Source organism: Alexandromys fortis, unplaced genomic scaffold (genome assembly GCF_014885135.2).
Source record: "Alexandromys fortis isolate MF-2015 unplaced genomic scaffold, M_Fortis_MF-2015_v1.1 scaffold_74, whole genome shotgun sequence".
Taxonomy (NCBI): domain Eukaryota; kingdom Metazoa; phylum Chordata; class Mammalia; order Rodentia; family Cricetidae; genus Alexandromys; species Alexandromys fortis.
Genome location: NW_026068008.1, coordinates 3,121,238 through 3,143,022, shown reverse-complemented (window position 1 = coordinate 3,143,022; position 21,785 = coordinate 3,121,238). Strand labels below are relative to the sequence as shown.

General features: G+C 42.1%; 1 protein-coding gene and 1 long non-coding RNA gene across 3 annotated transcripts in view; one reads left to right on the top strand and one right to left on the bottom strand.

Moving 5' to 3' along the window:
* Positions 1-21,785, bottom strand: part of LOC126513379 (uncharacterized) — a 1,096,546-nt gene that overhangs the window by 917,996 nt on the left and 156,765 nt on the right. The window lies entirely within an intron of this gene.
* Positions 1-21,785, top strand: part of Mrps28 (mitochondrial ribosomal protein S28) — a 130,690-nt gene that overhangs the window by 102,241 nt on the left and 6,664 nt on the right. The window lies entirely within an intron of this gene.

The following is a 21,785-nucleotide window of genomic DNA, read 5'->3' as shown; positions in this document are numbered from 1 at the left end:
CTGAATCTAATTAATGCTGTTTGTACCCAAATGGATATAGGGCACATCTTCTGAAGCAGGGGCAGCCTACCCGAGGCCACACTGCTGAAGACAGCTGGCTTTCTTCTCCAGCCACCGTCACCTGTGGGGCATGCCCCTTTCCTTAGGTTCCTGTGGGGCACGCCCCTTTCCTTAGGTTCCTGTGGGGCATACCACTTTCCTTAGGCTTCTTGCCAGTGTCTGTATCTACTTTACCTGCTTGGATGTAAAGTCATTTGTTACTATGCAAATCATTCTAACTTTGAATTTTTATTAGCATTTTATATATAATATTGGTTTTTATTGTGACATTTTGATCGATGTACACAATGTATTTCAGCGTACTCACTTGTCATTACTCTCTCTTCCCCACATCCTCCCATTCACAATTACTTCCTTCCTCTTCTCAGCTAGCCCCCCTTCTGTGCCTGTCTGTGTGTGTGTGTGAGTGCACGCGCATGCATGCACGCATGCATGTGTACATCCCAGTGACTTATTGTGGATACGTCACAGGAGCTTGGGGGAGGGGTTTTCACAGATGCTTGGACAACTTACCACTGGTTACAGGACTGAAGAAAATATCTCTCCTTCCTTATCAACATTAGCTGTCTAAATCTTTAGAGAGGGGTCCAGCTTCATGAGCTCTTACCTCTTTGTGATAGGGTGTCAACTACCCCAATCTTGTGCAGGTAATCATAGCTGCTGTGTGGTCCAGAGGGCAACAGCTGTGTCAGGACCACATGCCAACATTCCATACCCTTCAGTGCCCGTTTCTCCAGCTCTTGCATTCTTTCTGTCTCTTCTTCCATTGCCCCTGAGCCTTGGAGGAGATGGTACAGATACTATTGTGGTTGTGTACTCAACAATCCCTTTTCCTTAGCATTGTGACTAGTTAGCAGTCCCTGCAGTTACTGCTGCCCAGTGAAAAAAATAATTTTCTCTGATTAGAGCCAATGGCAGCATTATTCCATGGGCATACATATTAATATTTAAAAGGCAAGTTGATGGGCACATCTTATCTATATAGCAAGTATAAATATCAGTTCTACCTCTAAATTCTATTTTCACTTTAAATCCATAGTAAGTAAATTATGCAGAGAGGACCATTTTATTGAAGCAAACCCTTTCTTGCAAATGTTAGTTCTTATCAAATTGTCATCTACTTCCAATTTGGTTCTCATTGTTTTAAAATGTTTTAACAGTACATAATTGCCATTTTAATTCTTGAAGTGCTGGACCCAGATTTTCATTAGATACTTCATTGCTTAACTTAATAAAATTAAATGAAATTGGGATTGTATAAATGGTGAGGTTTTCCTTTCTTGCCTAGAATGTTGAGGAATCTAAATTGTGTGTATGAAAAACAGTGTAACCTCCCATGATGTAAAGTTTGAGAGCATAGCGAGCTAGTGGTAAAACTGAGCTGTAGGCAGTACATTTGTCACATAGCACACTCTGATATAGCTGTGTCATGCCTGAGCAGCTGGCTCCACCCCCACAGCCAGTGCTCTTCTTTCATCTGTGAGAACAGGCAAGGCAGCTGCTCCATGAGCTGGGGTAGGTTGGCATGCGTTGCTAAGGCAGCTGCCAGACTGACCGCACAGCTGGGGAAATAGCACTTGGTATCAATGAAACTTTACAGAAGTATGAAAATGACGGTGGCGGGGGGAGTCTTTAATCTTAGATCTTGGCCACTTTGATTCCTCCTTAAAATATAGGGAATTAGTGTAAGATGCTGTAGTAGTTTTAACTGAGCATGCTGCTCGCTTTGTTTTGGTTTAGAACCTTTTAGGATCTTACTTCCTGAATGATTAGGACAGATAGATACAGCTGTGGGTTATTTGATTCCAAAGTGGACCACATTTGCAGTATTTTTTATCTGTACAACAGTGAGTTTATTTCATGTATTTGCCGTGGTTACAATAGCCTAGTAGGTAATTTAAAAATATTTAATTTTGAAGGGGTACAGTTTTAAAAAGTGATCTCAAATCCAATGCAATTAACTTTAAATAATAGAAGTGTACAAGCACAAGATTCCAGACATCAGTTTTGATCAAGTCAGGGAAACACTAATTGTAGCACTGATTCTAATTGTTCTTAATAAAAAACCCAGAGTCAGATATTAACAGGTAAAAGCAGACAGATCAGAAAAGCAGTGTAACCAGCTACTAGAGAGACCTTTTCCCTCTACCAAATCCTCAGACCAAAAGGGGCAATACTGTCTGCTTCAGACTGTGTCTGCAGACTGCATCCTCAGACTGACTGCTTAAGACTGTGTCTGCATACTGTATCCTCAGACTGCACTGAGCTCCTGTCTCCTCCAACTTTATCTTCCTCTTTCCACCCAGCCATATCCCTTCCTGTCTCCACCTCCCTAGTGCTGGGAGTAAAGGTGTGGGAACACATTCTAACTATTTTCCCACCCTCCCTCTCAGTCCTGTCAATCCCCCATCCTTCCTACAGATTCCTTTCCCACATTCAGGTCTTTTTGGTTTTATGACCTGAAGATGTATGCTTAAAAGAAATCCCACACAAGCTCAGAATTGAGAATAATAGAAGGTTATTTATTTAGGGATAGACTCACAAATCAATATCCTCTGCTAGAATGGGGAACAGCAATTGAATGCCACAGCTGGAAAAGAGGCCCAACGTTTGCTTTACATCAGCATAAATAGTATAAGAGGCCACACCCAAGTGGTTTGGTAACTTAAAGGCTACTGGCTGTACGATTTCCTACAGCAATGACCCACCAAGTTTAACCAGAATCCTCTGTATAACCATAGGTTTGGAACTAGCCTTGGAGCTTGATGTCATCATAACTGAACATAGTTCATAACGGAATCTATCCATAGCCAACGTTTAGCAAGGAGGGGTAGGAACCTATGAATCCCACCCCTATCCACAAGTAATTATCAACAAGGCCAGTCTTGTGCAGACCAAATGCAGATAACTCCAGAGTCTGTGGGTTTCTGATTGTATGACTGTGCATATCCAGATGATACCTCATCTCCCTATCTTTCAGTCCTTAGCATTCTTGTGTCCCCTCTTCTAAAGCGTTCCACAAGTCTTAAAGGGAGTGGTGTAAGTGTCTTCTTTAGGGCTGAACCATATTAACTCTCAGTACCTTAAGCATCTGTGACATTCTTCTTTACTGTCATTCACTACAAAAAGAGTCTCATTGATAAAGGATGAAACGCCTTTTATTTATAGATTTAAAAATAGATATTTAGAAGGCTGTTTGACACTATGTCAATTTAACTAAATAACAGAAGGTTTAGTTCCCTAAGAGCCTATGATTTCTTCAGCCAGAGGTTCACAGTGCCCGGCATGGGTTCCCACCTTTGGAATGTGCCTCAAATACAATCCTAGCGCAATTGGTTACTCCCGTAATAGTTATGTCACTGTTGCACAAGTGGGCAAGGCTTGCCTGGAGGTGTAGTATTGAAGTTGATATAAACTAAGACCGTTGATGTCTTTTCCGCAGTTGCCTGTATAGGACTTTCCAGCCCTACGAAAGCCAGCAGGAAGAATGCTTCCAGCTCAGTTCTGGCTTGATTTCTCCTTATCTTGTAACTAAGATATGTTGACGTCTTAAGCAATAGGGTATTATCATCTAGTTCTAGTAGGCATCCAAGTGGAATGGTAAGGGCCTGTATTGTTAGAGGGGGGTCTCTAGGGTTCCCTGACCAACAATTCATACAGAGCTATCCTACATCTTATTCTGGGATGGTATCACTGACTTTTGAGATTTGTGAGAAGGGCAAGTCTATATTTAAAAATTATAATTTTCGTTCACATATTCTTATGTGAATATCTAAAACAAAGAATTGTATTTAAAAATCAGTGTTTTGTATTTCATTGCTTTTCTGTGTGTGAGGAACGTCTTTCATCAGTTCTCTCTAACTCAGAGGTACTGTAGCTTGAGCACACTGTCAGTTCTCTCTGTTGCTTTTGTCCAGCACAGCACTCCTGCTTGTCCCTTTGTCTGAGAACAGGGATTGAATTTCACCCACCATTTAAAATGTAGGTAATGCTTTGTTTGGAAAAGTTGGCTTTGAACAAGAGTAGTCTAAATCTAAGTGAATTGTCACCTAGGTGGTTCATGTACCAGCAACTGGATACTGTGGGAACTCAGGGCCACCTTAGGAGATAGCGACATTCTTCTGGAGAGCTGCCTTTGCCGCGCAGTGAAGGCAGGCGAACTAGTAATTGTCAGTTGGCTCCTTCTGAGTGTGGAGTGCATCCTATCGTGCAAGACTGATGCCATTATCAAGATTTAGAGGAGAAACTTTTAAATACTTTAAAGTAAAGGGGTTTGTTTTTACTGATGCACACATTTTGAAAAATATTCAGTGAATTCTAAAGACAGTGTCTGAAAGGCCCTTGCACTGAAACCTGCCGTCTCCTTACTAGCACTTTCTCCTCAGCCTGCCGAGCATCAGAATAATCCCGGAGGTAAGGGTTTAGAATGATCTAATTCTAAACCCCAATTCAGCATTCAAGACATTTCCCAAAAAGTTCCAGTGTTTATAGAAATGAAGAAATTTACTTTGAACCCTTATAAAAGCATCACTAATCTTTGTAGATATAAACTTCTTTTTAAATAGATTTTTACATTTATGTATTGTGTGTGTGTGTACATGTATATATGCATGTCATGGTGTACTTGTGAAAGAAGGAGGATACCTTAAGGCGTTTGTTGGTTCTCTTCTACCGTATAGGTCCTGGGAATCGCACTTAGGACGTCATGCTTGTCGGCATGTGCTTTTAACCATTGATCCATTTGCCAATCCCACATACATTTCTTAACAAGATTATCTGGTTTTCCAACATTGAGGAAGTTGGTACAAGTACTAGGGCAGCAAGAAGAATAATGATAACATATCTAAAGAAACCAGAAGACTGAAAGGCTCACTTTTTAAAAGAAACTTTTATTTTAGTGTGTAATGATGAATTCTCTTTTTATTTTACTGCTAGTTGATACAATACTTGTATATATTTCTTTGTAAGATGTGATGATTCTGTCTTGTATACATTGTATAGCGATGAAAGCTGGCTAAGTAGGGTAGCTCTCACCTCAAATATTATTCATATTTTTGTGGTGAGAACTTTGGAAATTCCCTCTTGTAGCCAATTTGAAATATACAATAAATTAGTGTCAACAGTTGTCTGTGTGGTATATGTCAGTAACTTTGTACCCATAGACCTATACACCCCTGCCCCTTTCATGCCTCTCCTCTGAAACATTGGTAGCTACCCTCAACTTGAAATGTACTTTCTTAGATTCCACATGTGCATAAGGCTGTGTGACACTTGCTTTTCTGTATCTAGCTTATATCAATTAATAGTATACCTTCTAGGTTCATTCATACTGTCCCAAATAGCAGGATTTCATCCTACTGATAACTGAATAGTATTCTACTGTGTATGCGTACCTCATTTTCTTTATTCACTAATTTGTTGGTAGACACTTAGGGTCAGTCTCATGTCCTGGCTGTTGTGAGTAGTGCTGTAATAAACATGGGACTCCACATTTCTTCTACATCCTGTTTTTATTGCTCTTGAATATCCACCTGGTGGTAAGAGTGCTGGATCACTTAGTTTCTTTATAATCATCGAGACCAGGGTCTTTGCTGTCTATTAGCACATGCCTATTGCAGAAAATTTTAAAATGCATTTGTGTGTTCATATTACTATAAGAAGGTAGAGTATAGGGGCTAGAGAGATGGCTTAGAGGTTAAGAGCATTGCCTGCTCTTCCAAAGGTCCTGAGTTCAATTCCCAGCAACCACATGGTGGCTCACAACCATCTGTAATGAGGTCTGGTGCCCTCTTCTGGCCTGCAGGCATATACACAGACAGAACATTGTATACATAATAAATAAATAAATTTTTAAAAAGTAGGTAGAGTATATTATGTCATGGGAAGTGTAGTGTGTCTAGGGATTCCTGGATAGAACCTCTACCCTCTGAACCATGATGGCTGATGCGTGTGGTGGGAGTTAGCGAGCGGTCTGAGCGGAAGTCACCACAGACCCTGCACATTCCTTCTCTTCCCACAGCCAGCTGGGCACTAAGTCACCCATGTGCAGAGTAGTCTATATTAAATATGGCTTTACTCAATGAATGGTGTCAAATTTTAATAAAATTATTTTTCTTGTTTGCTTGATCAAAGCAATATTCTTTGTGTCAACCCCTTTATATTACTGAACAGGTGGTTCAGCTGCTTTAGAAATTGTTGAAGTCACATGTAGGCAGCATAATGAAACTTTTTAACAGATTTACAGTGGAACTGTTCACTTACTGCAAGTTGTCTTACCTCACAGGGTGCTTAATTTCTCTAAGTAAATGCACTTGCCAGTATCATTGGCTAAGAGAATGTGGGGTTTTTATGCTTGCAGCTTTCACTACCAAAACTGGACCTATATGTTTTCCTTGATTTTAGCAGTTACTATCTCCTTTTCTTGACTCAGTAACATAGGAGAAGAACACAGACTGGCTTTAGAAAGAACAGGTTTGTGTCTGATTTTCTAGCTGTGTGGCTTTGAGGAGTATTTGTCCTCTTGCAGTGTGGTAACAGCAATGCTTACCTGTCAAACTGTGTGAGAGGAAATGAAATACTGTATTTTCTGACCACTGAGGCGTGGTCAGAGTTGGTAGTGGCAATGTGTCTCATGAAATAACACTGTGTCACTGTGTAACGCGTGGTCAGAGTTGGTAGTGGGAATGTGTCTCCTGATGAGTAAGCTGCCCTCTGTGCCTGCATCCATTATAATCACACAGTAGAAATCTGCATCCTTTAGAATTTGGTTACAGGTATGCGCTGTCGAGTTTGTCCTTTCTGCCTATAATTCCATTCATGAACATTATTTGGTTGTATACTAGTGAACCAAATCATAAGCCATATGAGTTAATAGCTAGAAAAATACCTATGATTATAACATGATATAGAACCTGCTTTCACGCGGTGAGAGGTGAGAGATCCAGATCACGAGAGTTCTTACCATCACTTTCCTTGATTCTTTGTAAATATTTGTTCGGTAGTATTAGCTTGTGTCACCTTGTGAAAGTAAAACTAAACATTCTGCACAACTTTATACTTTATACTTTTTTTTTTCTTTTTCTTCTTTTGGTCTTTTTGATACAAGGTTTCTCTGTGAAACAGTCCCTGTCTTGGAACTCACTTTGTAAACCAGAATGGCCTTGAACTCACAGAGATCCTTTTGCCTCCTGAGTGCTGGGACAAAGATGTGAGCCAACTCCAAGCAGATATTTTTTTAAAAGCCCAGTTAAACAAATTGTAGTTACTTGGTAATACTCCTAACTAAAAATCAATATTCTAAATAAGAATATTTAAAATTCTCATGATCTGTTCCTTTTTTCAGTCTGTGAAAATCAATATGAACCAGCTTTCTAGCTTCAGTAAACTTTTTATAAACAGCTCAGCTTGTCTGCTCGTTCAGGTGGTAACGAAGCAAGTTTCTGTCTCAACCCTTTCTTCCTAAGCCGACTCCCTCTTCCTAGCCGTCTCGCAGCTCTCAGATGAAATTCTCTGTAGCTGTCAAGGGAACAAGTTTCAAGACTTGGAAACATTTTGTGTCTGAGAAGAAATGAGTTATCCTTTATTTCTTTAATAATATTAATTTAATTTATGCTTTAAGAGACAATAATGAAGAGATTTTTTCTTCCTTCTTATAGAATCAAGAGCAAATTTATTATAGAGAAATGTGTTATTATGCAGCCATGAAATACTATTTTTTTTAAGCCAGCATAGATTATCTTTAGAAGTGAGTTGCTCTCACAAGGAATGTTTTGTCATCGGCTGTTTTCGTCGATGGACTGTAGAGTGGACGTTTTCTTTTCATTACATGTTCTGGTTCCTTTCGTCGCCCCATAGCAATGGGGTGCCCAGTCGTATCTCCAGTTGTTTGTCCCTTATGCCTCGTTAGCTTACCCGGAACTAAGTGACAAGTCAGAGGGGTCAGCTCGACAGAACAGGAAAGTCGGTCTTGCTCCACAATACAAAAATGGGATTTTACTGTGAAGCATTGGCTCACGTTGTAGATGTTCTACTGGAGAACATACAATTTTGCTGTGTGTTCTTGTTTGTTTTGTTTTGTTTTGTTTTTTATTCTGGAGAGTACATTACCATTTTTTTACTGTTTTATTTAGATTATCATTCAACAGATAATAAATGAAGTTCTAGGATATCCTCACAGTTAGACAGCTGCTTTTTGTTATGATGTTCTAGATATCTTTATCTTTAGCTAAACTGAAGTGTAAAAGTTCGCGTGAAGTCGGAAAGCAACCTTCCCCGTGTTTCTGATTCTGGCTTTAGAGGCCAGTGGGAGGCGGATGGAGTGGACTGTGGTGTTAAATGAACAAACAAACAGAAGTGAAGAGGAAGGGAATGAAAAACCATTTCCTTACCAAGCAGTCACACAATTTATTGTCTGGAAAATAAAAAGGAAGAGAAAAGAGCCAGTTTTCTGTACTGTGGTGCTCACAGATGTTCCCCCTTGGCAGCCCTGCAGTCCTAGTCAGGGTTGGGTTTTACAGGCGTAGTATGTGAGGCTCCTTTGTTAGAAACCTTGGCCTGAAGTAAGAAGGGCTGCGGTGATGGAGAGTATCGCAGGGTACTTGGATTACTGTGAGTTTCAATACAGACTGCGCTAGAGTCGCTTTGTGAGCCATGGCTTGTTTCAGCCAAGCCTGGCTAATAGCACCCTCGTCTTGGCAAACTGTTAAAAAGGTGGAGTTGCCATGAGTTATGGCCGCGGAGCCATCCTGTGCTCGGACATCAGAAGTGCTTTAGTAAGCACAGGTCTCTAACAACCTATTGACATAAACTCACCAAAGGCGTGTGAATGTAAAGTCATAACTGGAGCAGCGTTGTTCATGGGAAGCCTTCCTTTCTGCTCATTGCTGCTGTCTCGAGTTGTCGCAGAGTGCTGTTCTGCTTGGCCTCTTGTTCATTTTAAGATAAGCCTTGGTTGCAGAATGAAAAATGCATGGATTACATATTTTATGTTTTGGGGGTTCCTTATTTGCATGTGCAGTGTTTTCTGTTTAAATGTGAGCTTGTGAAACATGCAGACCGCATGCATAACCTTCGTCACTAAGAGCAAAAGAAAGTATTCCTTCATTAGCCCTGCTCTTTCATGTGATTCACTTGAAGCAGAATGTTTGATTACCATATGGTAACCTATGTGTTAACTACATTTTAAGGTTAATATATAAGCTTTCAGGATTGATAATTAAATGTTTTTAAGTTGTCCCCTTTTTGAGTTACATGCATTATTGAATAAATTTTTATGGTCTTGTAATTGCTTACATAAAATTCAAACAGGAAGGGACAGGAGACTATAAAAAGTAATAGAGACTGGGAACTTTAAGATCACCTCTAATTAGATAGGCTTGTTGGATTGAAGGTTGGATTTATAAAGAGAGTCATAGATACAAGTCACCCCCTTTGAAGGGATGGGGGTGAGATTCGGAACAAACCAGTAACAATAGTTAGCGAGAAGCTGGCGAGTTCTCCTATTCTCACATCTAAGCATTCTTTTATAGAGCTTTTATAATTTCTTCAAATCAAAACAACATTCACTTACTGAGCTCCTTCCCCCCTTGCACAGTTCACAAATGCTACCACAGGGAGACCTTCATTCCAGTTAGTAAACAAAGAATGTACTCATTAAAAGTTGTTGCTAACAGAAGATTTAAATAGCAGTTCAAGACAATAATGGGAGCCTATCTCAGAGGAGCTCTCCTTCAATGGCTAAATGGGCTGTGCAAACAGTAATTATCCCTGCCTTCAGAATGTGGAGAACTGTCTTCAGGCTGGGGTCGGCAGAGCGACCGTGACTCGCTCTCAGTGGCTCTGGGTTTTCCTGCTTTCCTACTGAGTTCCACTCGCTCTGAACACAGCATAAATGTCAGCTCCTCTTCCTAGAGTTCTGAGTTTCTGTCCTAGGACCCCTTTACACTTCTGTCTGTCTCTAGGATGACGTGCCATGAGTCACGTCCGTGTGTGTGAGTGTTCTCTGTGTAAGTACTCCTTCCCACAGTTGCTTCCCATGGCTGCTGGACTCATTTTTGTTGGCGCCTGGACTTTGTGGGTGGAGTGGAGAAGAGGCTCAATCTATAGACTTGGTGGACCTGGAACTTAGAACGTGGCCCAGGGTTGCCTCAGTGCCCTGTGATACTCCCACCTCAGCCTGTCCAGGGCTGGCTTACAGTCATGAGCTGCACGGCCAACTATTTCTTTTGGTTGTTGTGTTTTGTTTCTCATTAGGTTCTTGCTTGTCGTATTGGATGGCTTGAAGCTCACTATGTAGTTCACTTAAGCCTTGAACCTTCCATGGTCCTCCTGCTTCTACTTCTTGAGTGCGAGGATTAGGTGTGTGCTACCACACACGTCCAAAGGAATATTTGTACAGTTTTTGTTGTTATTTATTCATAAACAGACAAGTCTCCTAGAGCCAAAGGTGACCATGAAGCCCTGATCATTTAGCCTCGGCCTCCCTCCCATGGGCTAGGATTATAGGCACATGCCATCATTCCCAGATTACTGAGTTCCTTAAGACCACAGGTTTATGCTTCACATCCTAGCATCTACTTGGCACGTGATGAGTGCCTAATGTATATATAGAATTAGCTGCATGTTTGCCTGTACTCACACAATCATTAGAATTTATATGACAATCACATGTTATGGACTGGATTTTATCCCCTCCTCAACCAAATTCAAATCTGGAATCCTACAACCCCAATATGACTTTGCAAGGCCTATGAAGAGGTAGTCAGGGTTAAAGGTGAAAATCCTATGGGATTTGTACCTATATAAAAAAAAGGCAGAGACTTTCTCTTTCGGGACTCTTAGACTGTTGCTATATAGTCATAACCACCTGGATCCTGCTGATAGTCCAAAGTTCCTGTGATGCCTAGAAACGTTCCTCTTCAAAAGTCTAACTGTATTGCTCGTTCAGTAGAGTAGAAGCCCTTAGCTGATTGATGCATCCGAATGTAAGCCGGCCCAGGAATTTGAGGGAGGCCAACCTGGGTGACACATCTTCAGACCCTGTATGGACGAGCAAAAACCTCAAAAATCTATGTTCTGTTTATTTGCATACAAATAAATAAATGCTTGAGAACATTTTTGTTAATTGCTGTCTGTTCCCATTGGGGAACAACCTTCCAGCCATGTAAGCTGGCCTGTTAAAGGCTGTAACCAGGCCTGCCCAGGTGCCTTGGGACATAGCAGGGAGTGCTGCACAAGAGTCTGTGCCCTTCTGCCTGGGTGCTCTCTCTCAGCATTCTGTGAGGCAGGGAAGATGCTGGGGACAAATGCTGTACCGAGGGTTACATGATAATCATAGAGCTGTCGTGTAAGAGAACCACATTCACTCTGGTGTTGTTTCTGTCTTACCTATTCCTGTCATATACCATTTGCCCTCTGGGCAGAAGTCTGCTCTTCCTTCTCTCATCTCTTTCTGAGTGAAAAGGAGCTGTAGGATCCTGTAGGATCCTATTTATTCTATTGGGCATCTGGCTTAATTTCATTTACAAGGCAATGCAAGCTAGTTGCAGATAACCTCTATAAAATAGAATTTGATAGGGGTAATGAGTGCTTATTAAAAGTTAGTATTTCCCAAACTGGACTTGGTGGTGTAAAATGATGATGATGATGATGATGATGATGATGATGATGATGGTGATGATGATGATGGTAGTGATGATGATGATGATGATGGTAGTGATGATGATGATGGTAGTGATGATGATGATGATGATGGTGGTGATGGTGGTGGTAGTGGTGATGGTGGTGGTGGTGGTGATGATGGTGATGATGATGATGATGGTGATGATGATGGTGGTGGTGGTAGTGGTGATGGTGATGGTGGTGATGATGANGGTGGTGATGATGGTGATGATGATGATGATGGTGATGATGATGGTGGTGGTGGTAGTGGTGATGGTGATGGTGGTGATGATGATGGTGGTGATGATGATGGTGGTGATGATGGTGGTGGTGGTGGTGGTGGTGATGATATAGAATGAATACGAAGAGGGGTGGGTAGGGAGGAAGGGAGAATCTGAGGAGTAGGGGGACACGAGTATGTTCAAAATACATTGTATGAAATTCTCAAGTAATTAATAAACATTGTTGCTTTAAAGTTTGCTTGGGGTCCGTGGGGTGGTGGATATAGACACTTGCTGCCAAGGCTGAGAACCATGTTCCATCCCAGAAACCCACATGGAGGAGACGAGAACCAGCTCCCACGAGGTCTGCTCTGTCCTCCACGTGCACATCCTAGATACAGTAAATAAATAAATGCATAAATGAGAAGGAGAAGTTGATGCTTCGTACTAAAGAGTGCTGACTTTTGGTGGCAAAGAAAAAAATTAAGTCAGTCTTCCTCTCTGTTTTGCTTAACTTTCAAAGCGTAAAAATTGTTAAGAGACACTTCTGTTAGTCAGAATGTGCCAAATATTCTTCATTTAGGATTTTATGATTTGAATGTTGTTTTATAGGTAATAGAAGACTTAGTATAATATAATTGTCTAATCCTAAGAAAACCATGTCAACCTTGTATTTCCACTGAAATAAAAGCAAAACCCTCTTATTTATTATTTAAGTTTTAAATATGCGCATTGTAACTCCTGTTAGAGTCTGAGCAGTGCAGTTGTCATTGCCTGATGTTGGCATTTCTCATCTTTATTTCAAGGATACTTGACTCCTGACAGTAGTATGTGCTCTCAGCACTGAGAAGGAAGTCATCCTGCTCAGTGCAAATGCCCTAGTCACCTTAATACACCCGTTCCTCAGTCCTTGAGGAAATCCTGGCTCCACGCTGAACTGCAGGTACCGACTCCTAGGCTGCTGCTCGGACGGGTGTTTAGTGAGTGAGCGGATGCAGCTTTGAGACCAGAAGTCAGAATGAGGCACACAGGACAGGTGCTGGAATGCCTGCCTGCCTGGAGACCCAGGGGCACACCCACACCCTTTGTAAAATAAGCTGCATCTGAGAATGGCTGCTTTCGGTCGTCTGCAGACACTGCTGGATGCCTCTGATGGCGCTCTGCAGTGTGGCTGAGTCCAGAAGTGCCCTGGCTGTGAACGTAGTAGCGTAGAAGGCGGCAGGGAGAGTAGGTAGGCTTGCCCTCTGCAGGTCTCAGCGCCAACTACCTAGAGTGCTGACTTAGAGAAGCACTCTCCCACAGGGTCACACCCAGCCAGTGCTCTCTGTTTCTCTGTTTCCAATGAAGAGCAGGAGCTGGAGTGTTTCCCAGAGTTGGGAATACAGACGGCAGATATCAGAAAGGGGCAAAGGTGTCGTCACTAGCTCTTGTCAAAGCCTTTATTAGGCTTTGTGTGTGTGTGTGCTTTGTGGGATGAGGGAGAGGAAAACGTGCAGTTGTGCGTGTGTGGACATCAAAGGAGAGTGTCAGATGTCCTACTCCGTCCCTTCTGCCTTCTTCCCTCAAGAAGCTCTTCCACTGAGCCTAGAGCTAGGTTAGCAGTCAGCAGGTCCCAGCAATCCTCCTGTCTCTGTCCCACTCCACATATCCTGGACTAACAGCCTGTAGGGTCAGGCTCGTCTTTTCCATGTGTACTGGGGATTTGACCTCAGGTCCTGCACAGCAGTAGCCTTTGAACGCTGAGCCATCTCCCCAGCTTTCCAAAACTCTCTTTCTTAAATGAAACTTAACCCTACCCTGGTGAGTGTGGGATAGGACACCTCTGCCCCTCTGCTCCCCACTTCCCTATCCTGCCTCTCTGTCTTGTGGGCACCCCCACCTCAGGAAAGCCTATTTAATAAGCAGTTCATTTAGAGAGGTAGAAACAAAACTAACAGTGAGTTAGTATAAATTTAGAGATTTTCTGTTCTCTTGCTGTAATATTTTAAACCCCCTGAACAATGTAACTTGGAAAGCTACACGCTAGCTATTGTTAAGACGTAAATGTGACATTTAAGGTACCATACCCGCCCTTGCCGTGATGAGTAAAAGTCGTCCTTTCTTTAGCTTCTCACCACACCAGTGCTTAAATACATTTTAAAATGTTTTCCTCATGAACTCCAACAGTCCCTCATTTGAAAAAAACCTAAATGTGTAGTTACATAGGAATCTTGAGCTCATGCTTCACTGTGAGCGTGCTCGTGGGCAGGTGGGATAGCTAAGCCGTGACTCGCATGGTAGGAAAGAGCTCACTCCTGCAAGGTGTCCTCTGCCACCCGCCACACGCATGCACACCTACACGCACACCTACACACACGCATGCGCACCTGCACACACGCATGCACACCTGCAGGGAATAAATGAGTGGAAAAGAAAAGCTTAAGTGTCCTCATAGGTGTTTGAGGGGTGCAGTAATCAAGAGATAAGGCGTGCTGGACAGTGATGGGTCTGGGGCACTGTGTAAGTGGCTTCCCAAACCTCATTTCTTCTGGGCAGGAAAACAGCGTCAGCTAAAGTAAACCTAGACCCAAGTGACTCGAATTCATCCTTTTGTTTAGATGAATATAAATACTAACCTCTTCCATTTTAATAATGGGAAAAGTTTTGCACCTCGCCGCTGATATTTCAAACATTCATTTCTCATGCAGACCTACATAAACTGCATGCACGGGTTAGGAAAATTAAAGCATTAGTTAAATAAGATCCTCCACGAGTCACGCAGAGTTCAGTTGTAACTCTCAAGGACGGTCTACGGTATGAACCAGTGCCCTGAACAGAGTCAAGGGAACGAGGCCACTTGGGGTTTGCAGTACACATAAACTCCCCTGCACTCCATCAGTCTTGATGGAGCCGGTCTCAGCTGGGCCCCAGTCAGCAGTGGTGTCTGCCTGTGAATTTGTTTGCTTGGTCTCACTATCCAAGACTGGCTCTGTGTCCAGACGGGTCCAGACTTCCGATCTGGCATGTACCACCATGTCCAGGAGATAGTTTCTAAATAAGAGAAGAATTGTAAAGCCCCACAGATTGCTGTGCTCCCCGACTCTGGCTCCTGTGTGGCCCCAGCCTGTCTCTGTGCTTCAGGATACTCTGGACTGGTGTCTACCCATCAAGATTGCTACTGCACTTGTCCGTTGGTGCCCGAGTCTAGTATGTTTAATAGCCACATTTGAAATTATCCTGTCAGTTGTTCAGACCTTCATTTCATTTTTTAATTTAAAAGTGTTAAGGTGTCTCATGCTTTACCTATCAGTATTAATGTGATGAACTTTTTGTTTTGTTTGTTTTTGATTTTTCGAGACAGGATTTCTCTGTGTAGTTCTGACTGTCCTGGAACTCACTCTGTAGACCAGAATAGCCTTGAACTCAGAGATCTGCCCACTTCTGCCTCCTGCATGCTGGGATTAAGAGCATGTGCCCCATTGCCTGGCTTATGCAATGAATTTTATAGTAGCTACTGCTGCTCGAGTATTTGTGGTGTGATGTGCATTTCATACTTTTTAGTGGTTTGTGCTTCGCAGCATCCCTTCAGGGTATGGTGCAATACCGGCATTTGACGATTACTAGTAGAGCAAGGTGGCAGGCAGACCGCTGCTCTTCACTAACAAAACTGTTTCTGCCAGTAAACGGATCTTTTCTTCTCTCGTGAAATGAAAATGGTTTGCTTTAAAAAAAAAAAAAAAGTATTCTTTTTTCCCTAGATGCCAAATTTGAGCCTAAGTTTAGTCATTTGCATTTTGGGGACCAGTGCCTTTTCTTTCATTTGGATATTTCTTGTTCTTCCTTCATGTATATATTTTGTATTTTGATCAGCAACAAATTTTTAGTTTTTTTTTTCTTGAAATAATGTTGTGATGAATGGCAGGCTGTGTTCCGCCACCTGGCTAGCTTTACCCGAAATAATTACACAGAAACTGTATTCTTTTAAACACTGCTTGGACCATTAGTTCCAGCCTCTTATTGGCTAGCTCTTACATATTGATCTAATCCATTTCTAATAATCCGTGTAGCACCACGAGTTGGCTTACCAGGAAAGATCTTAACCTGCGTCTGTCTGGAGTGGGAGAATCATGGCGACTGACTGACTCGGCTTCTTTCTCCCAGCATTCTGTTCTGTCTACTCCGCCTACCTAATTTTCTGTCCTATCAGGCCAAGCAGTTTTCTTTATTAGCTAACCAATGAGAGCAACAGATAAGATACAAGACCCACCTCCATCAAAATAAAAATAGATTTGCTGTGATTTGTTAGGTCTTAAGATTTTCCTTTAATTCTTGTCTTATTTGGTAACTCCAGAAAGCATTCGGTCTTGTTTGAAGCCATACATAATTCCATTTTCATATTTCAAAGAATAAGTCAATGCTAAAGTCAGAAACTATTTGTCATGACCCAAAATATTAGCCAGACCTGGTTTAAAAGACCTTGATTTTAGGAAAATCATGATCTTACATTCTTGTTAGCATTACAGAAAAATAAGACTCCCTCTGCAAGTGAACATGGCTGAAAAAGATACATCCAAGTGTAACGAACAGTGTCCTTTTCTCAGGGCTGTGAGCACTGTAGGCTTCCCATGGCCAGGATGTGCACTGGTGATTAGTTGATAGGAATATCTGTATAGCACTCTGAGGAACAGTGAGTTTATGGGGCATCCCTGTAGACCCTGGATGAAGGGCTACTTGCAAGAGTGTAGTAGACCCCAAAGTAACCTGTATGGATGATGGCTTCCCTAAGCTATATAACAAGGATTTGGTTGGTGGTGGTAGCTTTTAGCTATATAACAGCTTTTTTAAGTGCTAATTATTATATTTTTTTCAGAAGACCTTTGGTAGTAATTCAGATAGAAATATATCTTATTTTCATCTACATCTTCTAATGACTTGGAATAACAAATTAGGTCTTAAGATTTATGCTCTACTTAAGTGTTACTAACCATAAGAGATATTGGCAAGAAGTAAATCTAGTGAACGCTCCCTTTTACTGTATTAACTGTGTGCTTAATTGTGCAGTGCACGTGATACATTGGTGAGCAATACTTGAAGAAAAGAAAGGGCATGTTCAAAATATACAGGAGCCAGTTAGGGTGTGTGACGCGGGGCATGCTTCTGATTGCCTGGACAGCAGGAAGGGAGGTGAGAGCCTGGATAGGCATCTTAGGGAAGGAGGCATGGATGGCATAGGTCAGAGAAACAAGAGTGAGCAGGACTTGTAAGAGGTGACAGTTGTGAAAGACTTGAGGTGACCCACAGTGATGGTTTCATCATTTCATCCCATTATTTCATCCAGCTAGTGTGAAAAAGCTTAAAGTTTTACATTATATGTTTTATCACTGTATCAGCTGCCAAATACTACTTCATGAAAGTCAAGAAAGTAGAACTCCAGACGATCTTGGGTCTTTTGCTACAGCTTTCTTAATAATAAGAATATTAAAAGCAAAAGCGCCGGGCGGTGGTGGTGCACGCCTTTAATCCCAGCACTCGGGAGGCAGAGGCAGGCGGATCTCTGTGAGTTCGAGGCCAGCCTGGTCTACAAGAGCTAGTTCCAGGACAGGAACCAAAAGCTACGGAGAAACCCTGTCTTGGAAAAATCCAAAAAAAAAAAAAAAAAAAAAAAAAAAAAGAACATTAAAGACCAAAAAGTTTATCTAAAGAGCAGTGTACTGCATTCACACAGACATGGCCACATTCTCACACGTACACAGACGTAGACAGCCGTGGCCACATTTCCACCCCCATATGTGTGCACATACACACACACGCACATAAACTCTCAAATGCGTTCGCACACACGTACAGACATGTTCACTCAGTCTGTTAGTTTCCTCTGCTGGGATAAGATATTCTAACCAAAAGCAGCTTAGAGAAGAAAGGGGTCTGTAGCCTTCACTTCCCAGAGGACGCGGCCTGTGACGGCGGGAGGCATGGCAGGAGCACGAGGCCAGCCTGGCAGTCAGCAGCACTGCACCCACAGTCGCGCGCACACAGTTTTACATAAAGATGAGCATGACTGACAGTCCCAGCAGATTGCTATTCACTGAGCCGTTTGAAATATTCTAATTTGTGTGTGGCAAAAGAGAAGTTTTCACTCTGATAGTTTTAAAAAGTGAAGAAATTGTGAGGTGACACAAATTCTGAGAGATTCTGACTTGCTGAGTCGGAACTTATATGTTAATGATTTCAAGATAGCTGTTTTTAAACCCGAGAGACTCAATTGCAGGGCCAGCTAAGTGGACTAGGAAAGCCAGAACGCGCCACAGTATTTCCTTTGGATACTAAGGTTCAGTCTAAGCCTTGTCTGCCAGCTTTGTATCAGTGTATTTATATCAAAGAAGTAGTCAGAGGGATCCTCTCTATTAGCCCACGAGAGCCATCAGAGCAGGCACTGGCGTGGTAAAGAAAGTCCAAACCTCTCCGAAGGAAAGCCATTAAACCACGTTCTTTTTTTTTTTTTGTTGTTGTTTTTGTTTTTTGTTTTTGTTTGTTTTGTTTTGTTTTGTTTTTCGAGACTGGGTTTCTCTGTGGTTTTGGAGCCTGTCCTGGAACTAGCTCTTGTTGAGACCAGGCTGGTCTCGAACTCACAGAGATCCGCCTGCCTCTGCCTCCCAAGTGCTGGGATTAAAGGCGTGCGCCACCACCGCCCGGCTAAACCACGTTCTTAACGCAGAAATACGGAACCAGATGTAGTTGTCCCTTTACCCCTCAGACACACAGGCTCTCTAGGGCAGGGCAGATGGAAGGCAGCAGCCAGAGAAGACTGAGCCTGGATCTGTTTAGAGTGGAGTTCAGAGGTCAGTCAGAAGCACTTGTGAGTGTCCTCACTGAAGTCACCATTGCCTTTAAGTCTGTTTGAGGTTTTAATCCAAAATACAAATTTTCTGTCAAACTAGTATTTGGAGCATTTTTTCTGAATTAAAAAATAAAACAATGTAGTGTTTTAATAATTTAATTCATTATTGTTAACATGGGGAAGGAAATATGTTTGTAATGGAGAGTAAATGGGGTTAATAGCAGCAGCCTGACCTGCATTCTCTCCCCTCCAGCACTTAGATATCAAGTCTCTAGCTTGCATTCTGTTTGTGTCTGGCGGCAAAGCTGTAAGAAGTGAGGAGTTAGGTTGTAAGGCTAGAGCCGCTTCAGTGTGTTTGGACCTTTATGGGGTTTTTTTGTTTTGTTTGTTTGCTTTTTTTTTTTTTTTTTTTTTTTTTGGTGTATGTGGAGGTATTGTTTGGTTTTGAGACAAGTTCTTCAAGTAACTAAATCTGGCCTTCAAGTCTTGATCTTCCATCTATAACCTAAGTACTGGGATTGCAGGCATTCTGCACTGCCCTGTTTATATATTTTGAATAAACAAAAATCAATTCAAAAATTCTAAAATCATCCTGGTAATTTTGAAGCCCCTAAGGTTTGTGTTATAAATGATTACACCTGTGGCCCCACCCAACCCTTGTGATGTTGCCAGCTACCCGTCCTTTCTTTGGTTCATTGTGTTGGTTATGTTCCTCCCGTTGTTCCACTTGCAAATATATTGGTGCAGGGATAATTAAACCAAAGTGTCTTATCTGTGGTATGGCCTTTGTCTTTGAAGCTGTAGTAGAGGTTAACTCTGCCATTATAAACTGAGCGCGGCCCCACGGCCTGCTAGTGAAATGTTGGCTCGCTGGAGATCTGTGTTCACTTCATTTCTCAGTGTTCAAATTCATGTCCTGCTAGGCAAGGGCTCTACCACTGATCTGCACCAAAGCACAGCTTTTGGACTTTCTTAAGCACATTCAAACAAACCAACAAAAATTACCATCATGTCCTTATATTTATTACTTCAAGAAAGACAGACTTAAAGTCTGTGAGTTCTGTGGATGACTTTTGTGATCTGTGAACCAGCCCTGGAAATGTAGCCAGGGAAACTGACTAAATGAAAGTTAATATCATCCCACTTTAGCAGGAAGATGAGAGATAGGCTTGAGTCTATAGAATCCTAAGGGAGCCAGTTGATTAGAGGAGATGGTGAGTCTACAGCTAACACAGCTAATTTGAACGAATACTGAAGAAAAGTTTCTTGGGCAGACCAATTATGAACCTATGGACTTAGAACCTCACTCCACAAGAATTTCTGTGCACTAAATTCAAGGCCGACTTACAAAGTCAGCTCTGTGTCTGCCAAGACCTAAGCAGGAGGGCGTCAGAGGTTTAAAAAGCTGTGCTGGTCCAGCCCTCCAGTCTTCTCGAGCCACTGTTAAAAGCATCCCAGAAGATCAACCACTGTGTCCCTTTCTTGGCAGTCTGTGCTCGTCTGTGCTCTGTTGTGGAAGCTGCTGGGGATGCAAGCTGTTCAGGGTGTTTTTTCCCTTACGGTGGCTTGTTTTTGTTCATTGTTATTTGGCTTCATCCTCAAACTCCATCATTCGTGTTGAGATAAATTTTTATTTTTATACTTTTATGCTGTTTTTTTCCTTTAAAAACCTTTGTTTGACTTTTTTGAGAGTGTAAAACATATGTCCAGAATATTTGGGTTGTGTTCACTATTCACTCTCCCAGTTCCTCCCAGGTTTACCAGCCCCCGCTACACACATACCTCTTCACAACTTCCTGTCCTGTTTTGCCATTTGTTTGTTTTATAACCCACCAAACATAATTTTTGCTGTCTATATACTCATGGGTATGGGGCAATCTCTAGAATATGCTCGACCTAACACTTCTCCCATGTTAGAAACAAACGATGAACATTTATAGCGCCACACAGAGCAAGGCGACTCAGCAGGGCAGGTCTTTCTGTAGAAGGGGTACAAGATGGCTCCCTCTTTTACCTCTGACATAGGTGACTGCACCTCATCCTTCCAGTGGAAGGTTGACTTCAGTCTGATGCAGTTGGCTAATTGATACAAGGGAAAAAGAATGTCCAGGAAATAAAAGTCCTGCTCATGCTAACTACCTTTAATATTAAAGAAATAAAAACCCCGTTTCTCATAATTCTCCTCTCTTTCTCAGCCCGCCCTGAAATTCTGTCCCCACCCCATGCTGGAATCTTGACTGGCTTGGTCTTCTGTGGGCAGTCACAGCTGCTGTGAATCCATGCATCCAATGGCCCTGTCACATCCCAAAGGAATTGTTTCACTTCCCAATCTCTTGACTCCTACCATCCCTCTGTCCCTCTACCAAATAGTCCCTGAGCTCTGGCAAGAGAAGCATGATATTGATATCATAAAGGCTGGACATTCCAAACTGACTTCCTGTCTTCCCAGACAAACTCACTGGTGAGGTCTGGGAGCTGCACTAGGCTGTGGGCACAGCGATATGAATTTAGAGGACAGTGTGATGTCTACTGACTAAATAATAGCAGTGGTTTCCCCTTGGGGCTGATGTGCTTCTCCAGCCATGATCTCGGTCAGATTCACAGCACCAGGCTTATGTTTCGTCCTCTGGAGCAGGTCCTAAGTCCAGCCAGAGATTGGTCGGCTAATTCCCCTAGCCTTGTTATAGTTTAAGAGGGGAATCTTTATACCATTAGCACGAATAAGATTTAAATCTACAAATTATTGAATTCTTAAATTCCTTTTTTTTTTTTTACAAATTCTTTATTGATTTAGTTATAACTGGGCTATTACACCTATGCCCATAGTCTTTGATTCTTTCAGTGAAGAATCAGGTCTTTGGTAGGTGGTAGTGGTGGTGATGGGCCCGTTTAAGAACTTGGTACATGAGTGAGTATACAGTTTATGTGCATAAGAACTCTGGGAAACAGATACAGTTCTCATTCTTGTGTTACAGCAGGAAATTGATTCAGACTGCACAGGAGCACTAGAGTTGGACACCACCCCTAGT